The sequence below is a fragment of the Amblyomma americanum genome, chromosome 2 (assembly GCF_052857255.1).
Source record: "Amblyomma americanum isolate KBUSLIRL-KWMA chromosome 2, ASM5285725v1, whole genome shotgun sequence".
NCBI lineage: Eukaryota > Metazoa > Arthropoda > Arachnida > Ixodida > Ixodidae > Amblyomma > Amblyomma americanum.
Window position 1 is genome coordinate 198,787,191 of NC_135498.1, and position 8,615 is coordinate 198,795,805.

Genomic DNA, 8,615 nt, shown 5'->3' on the forward strand with positions numbered 1-8,615 from the left:
TTTCCTTTAATTCCCGCTAGTCGCAGCCAAGGTGCTTAACGTTTCCATAAGAGATGCAGCGGATAGCAATTTCTTTGCCTTCCACGGTTATTTCATTTATAAATAACCACTAACAACAACGACTTCACGCTACACATGGTTTTCTGGCCCATGTCGTCACGTGAATTCACAATCTTAAAGAGCCCTCTCATTTTATGGGTGTCGAGAGCAGCAGAGGAATGTCCTGCCTTTCCTCCCCCAACATTTTTTAGTCGTGAAAGATTGTGACCGTATGGAACAGCCCCCTGGACAAGCACGACTTTTTCCTTCGGTTTTTTCTTAGAAGGCTTCCTGCTATGCCTTAGATGGACAGCGCCATCCGGCACCTCACTTCGCGCGCCAAGACAGGCGCCCGTGGTCTACTGGCTGCTGCTTCCATACGTCGGCCCGTATCTCTCGTCGGTTCGTGACCGCCGCTAGCTTTTGTGTATCCAGTCGCCGCACCCTCTGTCCGCCCAAGCTTCGCGCACTCTTCAGACTTGTTTTTAAGTTCGCGCTTGTTGGCAAATCTCGTTCACTTTCGTAGTCACCCTAACACGATGTCTTCGGCAGGGAAAGTAGTCCTACTTTCGAATGCCTGCGCGGTCCACTTTGTCGGAGAGACGTCAGGTGCGACCGTCTTTGAGAATATGTGGAACAGGATGTTTAGCGTCAAAATGTTTCATGTGATACTGGATCCTGGTGATGGAGGGAGCCAGCTGGAGGCCAAGCTTACCAAGACCTATACCATGCACTACTACTGCGAGCGGCGGACGGCCGACTACTTCCACCTCTAGGTTAACCTCGAGGTCATGGGTTCATACATGTACGATTGCTGGCTGGACAAAATGAGGCTGGTATATGACAACAATCTCAAGACCTCCAGGACTCCAGAGGGTGTGGACGTGCGGATGCCCTTCTTCGTACCACGTCCACCTTTGAGTGGCTAGACCCGAGCCAGGTATCCCCCACTGCGTATCTTACAAGAAGTATGGAGGAGTTTACTCTCCTTGGATACCGATGTGGGATCCATATTCGGGGGCTGCTTACGACTTCAAGAAAGCACCGAATGAACTGGGCGACTATTTCGAGCGTCTGCACAACGTCATCGAGGAGACGTACACGACCAATGGAGACCAAGCGTCATGCTGATGTGCCACAGCAAGAGCTGCCCTAAGCTTCGCTACTTTTTAAGCCGCTAGAGGCAGGCATGAAAGGAAAAGCACATCCGTGCCCTTGTTGCTCTTGGTTGCACCTGGGGTGGCGTTGTCAAGGCCCTGGAGGCCTACGCTTAAGCGGGGAAGGGGGAAGACCTGGAATCGCAGAAAGCCTACTCAAAGAAATCATAAAAGGAAACAACAGATAAAATAAGAAAAGAAGGAAACAGATAATGGGCGTTCAGTTGCTGTGCCGTACCTTATCATTCACTCATATCGACTAAATAGGATAGAGGAAAAGCAGGACATTCCTGTGTCGCTTTAATACAATGTCGGCGGCAGGGGAAGTAGCCCAACTTTCGTTTGCCTGTGCGGTCCACTGCATCGAAGAGGTGGCAGGTGCTACCGTCTTCGAGAGGATGTGGAACGAGATTCTTTCCGTCAAAAGGCGTCAGATAATACTGGTTCCTGTTGATGGAGGAAGCCAGCTGGAGGCCAAGCTCAACAAGACCGAGAGGGTGCACTACTTCTGCGAGCGGCGGATGGCCGACTACTTCAACCGCGGGGTTAACCTCGAGCTCATGGTTCCCTATGTGCTCGACTGCTGTGTGGACGACGTGAGGCTGGTATATGACAACAATATCAGGACCACCAGGTCTCCACAGGTTGTGGACGTGCGGGTGCCCGGCTTCGGCAACACGTCCAGCGTCCAATGGCTGGACCCGGGCCAGGTGTCTCCCACTGTGTATCTTAAATAACTGTGGAGGAATTGATTCTACTTGGATACCGATGTGGCATCGATATTCGCGGGGCTCCTTTCGACTTCAGGAAAGCACCGAATGAACCTGGCGACTATTTTGAGCACTTGCGCGACCTCATCGAGGAGACGTACTCGACCAATGGAGACCAATGCGTCATCCTGGTGTGCCACAGCATTGCCTGCCCCAACCTTCTCTACTTTTTCAGCCGCCAGAGGCAGACATAGAAGGACAAGCACATCCGTGCCCTTGTTACTCTTGGCGGCGCCTGGGGTGGTGCTGCCAATGAAGTAAAGGCCTACACTTCAGGGAGAAAACCTGAAATCGCGGAGAACCAACAAAAACAAATCAGAAAAGGAAACAACAGGTAGAATAAGAAAAGAAGGAAAAAGATAATGCGTGTCCATGCTGTGTGCCGTACATGATGAATGCTTGACATCGACTGAAAAAGATAAAGGAAAAGCACATTCCTGTGGTGCTGTCCGCACCCATTAAGATGAGTGGACTTTGCAAGATTGTGAATTCACGTGCCGATATGGCAGTAAGAAAAGCACGTGTGGCGTCACAAGAACCCACAAGTTGGTCCCCCCCACATACAAGAAGGTAAACGTGGGACAGAGAGTCAGATGCCCGAATGAGAGGCTGATTGAGCGGAAGCGTGCAGTCAACGACGTATTGTATTCTGCCAACGCAAGTCGCAAATTACCCCCCGAAAAACAAAGAGAAGAAGGAATTATGCACACCATTGTTCAATGAAACAACCACAATCAACAATCAGAAAAACAAGAAAGTAAGAAATAATGGAAGCCTTCACGATGATGAGAATGAAAGATCAATATGTGAGCTGCCCGTCTGTCAAACTCACCAGCAAAGAATGCGCCTATTTGGTATCAAAACAGTCATGTCTATGCGGGACAGATCCTCTCTTTGCTTCTGAGCATGAGTACAATGCTCGCTGCAAACTTGCAAAATATCGGCTTCGAAAATGCGCCCGCCGGTCATTCAAAAACCGGAACAGCTGAGTTTATATACTTCGGCACCTCAATGCCTATCCTCAATTAGCGCACAGAACAGACCACATGTGTTGATAAGCACATTTCTGGCTCTATTTTGTCGGGAAACGCGCAGGTAATTCAGCCTGATCCAGCCTTTACTAAGCTGACTGCTCGCGCCTGTAACAAAAGAACTGTAGCGCGACCAAGACGAACACAAGACAGAGGCACACAGGACTAGCGCTTATATTTCCCCCTCGCGCCTTATCGCGAGGGGGAAATCATCTGCCAGTGCTTAGCGGGAAAGTGCACTTGGTGCCTAGTGAGCTGCACAGGAGACTTAAGTTGTTCACTGACTGAAAGAACCAAGAAGCAAATATCTACCACCAGCATCGACCACTTCAATGTCACCTAATAACATGAAGCTATTAAGTGAATCGCGAACATGCCACTGTAGACGAGGAAAAAAACAAGAAATTTACGACTGAAACCCGTTTCACAGAACGGAATTGTTCGGCGCAGTCAGTGTCGTTTCAGAGGGATTTTCGGTTAGCGCTTTCACATGCAACGCATACGCAGCAAATTCGCTCGGAAGGACGCGCAAGGTTGCTTGATGGCATAGGCGACCCACGATTAAACACGACAAAACGCGACACGAAATGTGCTGATAATGTTATGCCCCGCGTACTTTTAGATGCAAGGCAATATGCCATTAGTAGTGATTAGAATGAACAGTCTTGCTTCTGCCGCGGCAATTGCTCCCTCGTGACTCCGCGTCGCTGATCGAGCGCACCAACTCTGCGAATGAATTCCAACGGGACAGAAACCAGTTGCAATCCTTCCCAGTCACATACAGACAGAATTTGCAGCATCGCAGGCAAAAATCACATGCGCAAGATACGGGCATGAGCCGGATGTGATGCCAGTGGATTATGCTCCAAACCGTCTGACAGACCCGCTATTACCTTGTCCCATGAAGGAATATTTTCCCTCCTCCTTAATTTAGATACAAAAAAGTCTTCCGGTCCTGATTCTATTCCTAATGAGTTCCTAAGAAGATACGCGGAATGGATCGCAAAATATTTATTTATCATATTCAATGCATCACTGAAGCAACATTCCTTGCCAAATGACTGGCTGCAGGCTAGGATAGTTCCAGTACACAAATCTGGAAGCAAGCACGTTCCCGACAATTACAGACCTATTTCTATCACCTGCTCCTGTTGCAAGATGCTTGAGCACGTCGTGGCAAACTGCTTATCCAAATATCTTGAGGACACGAACAAACTAAATCCCAATCAACATGGTTTCAGGCGGAAGCTCTCTACTGTTACCCAACTTGTTGAAACACTGCATGATTTTTCAAAAGCCTTAAACAACAGAGACCAAGTGGATGCAGTTTGCCTAGACATGTCTAAAGCATTCGACCGTGTACCCCATGATGAACTTCTTAACAGGCTTATTGACTTAGGCATAAACACAGATATTGTGTACTGGATTAAAGCTTACCTTACTAATAGAACCCAGTATGTGGAGGTAGACGGTGCGAAATCTGACGTCCTGGGTGTACCTTCAGGTGTCCCTCAGGGGTCTGTGCTGGGGCCCATATTATTTTTATGCTATGTTAACAACATCGCAGTCTCACTTCCTCCTCAAATAACAGTCCGGCTATTTGCGGATGACTGTTTAATATACTCAATCATATCAAAGCCAGAAGACCAGCTCACATTAAATTTGGCGTTGAACTCCATTAATCAATGGTGCGCAGCTTCTAGAATGAAAATTAATTATACGAAAACATCATATATTATACTGACAAACAAAACCAAAAATATTTTTTCATTTGGTTATGAAATAGATGGGCGGAATATAACATGTGTCAACTCCTTTAAGTATTTAGGTGTCACTATATCATCTAATCTAAGTTGGAATTTACATATTGACAACATATGTTCAAAAGCTGAAACTAAGTTGTGGTACCTTAGAAGAAAACTGAAACTTGCATCCACAAAAGCAAAACTAACTGCCTATCTCGCGCTGGTACGTCCGACACTGGAATATGCAAGCGTCATATGGGATCCGTATCAGTCAAATCAAACGTATAAGATTGAAAAAGTTCAAAGAAGGGCCGCCAGGTTCATTCTGTCAAAATATAGATATACTGATTCCGTGACTGACATGCTGCAAGAATTACAACTTCCTTCACTGTCGAAACGAAGGAAGATCGCCAGGCTAAAATTTCTTTATCTTTTGCGCAATAATCACTTCAACTTAAACACAAGCTGCTATTTGCAACAGCGTTCGTGTCGCCCTGTAAGAAGCTCCCACAGTTACCAGATTACACCCATGATGGCCCGTATTAACTGTTTTAAATACTCCTTTTTCCCCAGAACAATAACAGAATGGAATTCCCTGCCTCAGACCTTTCTGCAAATAGACAATCTCCCCCAATTTGAAAATTGCTTGTACCGTCACTTACCTGAATAGACATCCTTGTAATTTTGTTTTTCTTTTCATACGCTTTGTTTCCCTACTGCTATTTTATGGTTGTAAGCTAAAATATTTACCCGCTAGCGTTTGTGCTTTAGGTCTGTATCTGCAGTGCAGGACAGCTGTGTTGCGATGACTGTCGTTTTCAATTTGACTATTTTGAATTGTGCACTGTTCATACTTGTGGCTGTGTGACATAACTTACATATGTATCTGTTTTCACCCTGTAACGGCCTACGGCTGACAGTATCAATAAATAAATAAAAATAAATAAAGCGTATGAGCTCGTAGGGTTAACGTGTTTACAGCGCACCCAAGAATTACAGGCACAGTATGCACGACTGCATTCGGGGAAAACAGCAGTAGGTTATCGCACCGTATCTGTTCGGCGTTGAGAAAATGGAGAGAAAATATAGATAGCCTGTCGCTTAGCACCACAAATTCAACACTAAAGTGAAAATTGCTCTGTTTGCAACGCCTCGCTATAAAGTTTTTCATCTACTCAGGCCACAACATTAGACTGTCGTAGACAAATCGCTTGCAGCTTACCATCAGGGTGTAGAATGTTGAGGTTGAGGTTTATTTTTCTTCAAAAATGAAAGATTTAACTGCGACAAAAGGCGGTAAAGCCTGACGAGATCGCAGTTCCCCAAAACAGTTTATACAGCAGTGAGCAACACAGAAATAACAAATTTTAACTTAGTATGATGGTGAACAAAATACATTGCATCAAATGACAGCATCAACACAAAAAAAAACTTTTGATCCAAGGACAGTGCACTATAAATCCAATCAAAGGCAGTGTATAAACATGGCATGAGTTGACTAAAGAAAACACACACAAACAGCATGACACCAAAATAAGAGACGTTACGCTAAGTAAAAACTGATATTAATATTGAGTCAGTGCTGATTAGTAAACTTTTGATGTCTATTTTAAATGTGTTCTCAGGGAGATCAAACATCACAATTAAAGATGGGTTATCGAGAACGACTGGAATCAGTTAAGCGAGCTTTTGTTTGCCGTAATTTGTCCTTGATTTAGGGACCAGGTTTCTGTGTTTCCGAAGGGGTTATTTAGAAGGAGGGCGGTTTGGAGCAATGGAATACAAACGATTACGATATATGTACTGTACCAGGCGAAATATGTTAACGTGTTTTGCTTTAAGTAAATTATGCTTATAGTAGAGTGGTGATGCTCGTAGGTATTCCGGCCTACCATAAACACCCTCTATAGCCCGCAATGCCTTCTTTTGCAAAAGCAGTAACTTATGAAATTTATTTATTTTTGTAGTGCCCCAGACCAGTGCACAATAGGAAAATTTGGAAAAAATAGTGCGTAGTATATGGACACATTTAGGGAAACGGGCAAGAGAGAGCTGATCCGGTAAAGACGACCAAAAGTTTTAATAAAGTCACTGAGAAGTTATGAAATATGCGTGTTCCATGATAAATGTCCATAAAACCAGACACCAAGAAACTTCTGAGTTGTTACCTGTTGCAGTTTAGTGTTGGCGTATTTTAGGTTAAGTGTGCAATGTACAGGGGCTGAAAATTATGTACCTGTTTGTTGACAATTTAAGCTAAAATTAATCGCCAACATCCAGGCGTATCATTTTACCGAATAAGTGTTCACGATAGTTTCTAATTGCGGCAGAGTACGTGCTGTGAAAAAAAATATTTGTATTGCCAGCGTACATAACCAAATCTGGAGAATCAGGTATGTTACAGATTTCGTTTATATACAATAAAAAAAATTGTACCCAATATTGACCCCTGCGGAACCTCTTGGGTAATGCACAAACAGTTCGAAACAAAATTATGCCATTTAACGTATTGTATTCTGTTATTCAAGTAACTTTTCAGCAGGTTTAGAGTTATTGCGCGTATCCCGTAACTGTTCAGTTTACTCAAAAGAACTTCATGATGTACGCAGTCAATAGCTTTCCGAAGGTCTAAGTACAGACCAAGAGTGTATGCTCTGGATTAAATGTGGTCAATGATCTTTAGCGGCGAGTAAAGCTTGCTCAGACGATTTATTTTTCATAAAGCCATACTCAGGGGGGTTAATAATGTCATGAACGCTCAAGAACGTTTCTAATCTTCTAATAATGGCTCCTTCAAATACCTTCGATAACACTGATAACACGGAGATGGGGCGATAATTCGTGATTTCATTTGTATTTCCTCCTTCATATATAGGACAAACACGAGCAGTCTTCAATTCATCAGGGAACACACCACATGTGAACATAAGAATTATAATATACACTTGAACCTCACATATTAATGCAGACACATACTTCAAAGATATCGCTTTGATGTCATCATGGCCTGCTGAGACATTGTTTTTATTTTTGCAATGCAGGCAGCTACTTCTTCTGGGATCACAGGAAGCAACAAAATAGAGTTAGGTAAAGTGGTAATGTGATTGGATACGGGAGCATTAGAGAGAGCATTAGAGAGAAGACAGGAAGGATTCCACCGGGCTGGGCTACGCTCGCTGTCCGGCAACGATGTATCCGACATGCCGCTACTCACCGGGACGCCTTCGAGTTACTACTCTCTACGCTAACCACAGACCGGCCGTTCGCCTATACCGGCCACCAACTGCGCGCAACGCAACGGGTTGGGGCAAGCTGCATCCCAAGATTATACTAGGTTGGAAGGAGAGGAGGACAAATCAAGAGAGAGGGGGATGAAAGGGATCCCTGCATCTTTGTGGCTTTGTCGAGGGCGAAGCTGCAACCGCTCCAAACCACGCGCTATTTGTCGTCAGCCTGCACTGCAGCCGGTATAGAAACTGCTGCCTTCAGCCCCGTGAACCGTGACAGACGGGGTACCACATTTTGAACGATTAGAGGAGCGCTTTCGCATGATAAGATTCCTTGCCTAGCCCTTTCTGGCTCCCGTCATCATTTTCATTCCAAGCTAAGATTTTTACGCCGACAGTACAGCCAGACAATCAGAAAGCCGATCCTTTATTTTCCAATGGTACCCGGTAATGGTTAAGTTTTCTAGATTATATATAAAATTTATTACAAATAGCGAGAATTGGTGCGAACTGGAAAACCGGAAAAGAAGGCGCTTGTGAAATTAACACAAATAGCATTGTGGGACCGTTTTAATTTCCAAAGATGTACATGACGCCACAAATTCAAAAAAAAAATTGTAGTATTGCTGGTGGCACAACATGTCTA

General features: G+C 44.6%; 2 pseudogenes; both read left to right on the plus strand.

Annotated features, from left to right (window-relative positions):
• The first annotated feature begins 578 nt into the window (after positions 1-578).
• Positions 579-1,313, plus strand: LOC144120324 (lysosomal phospholipase A and acyltransferase pseudogene; annotated as a pseudogene).
• A 191-nt stretch (positions 1,314-1,504) lies between these two features.
• Positions 1,505-2,304, plus strand: LOC144120325 (lysosomal phospholipase A and acyltransferase pseudogene; annotated as a pseudogene).
• The last annotated feature ends 6,311 nt before the right edge of the window (positions 2,305-8,615 follow it).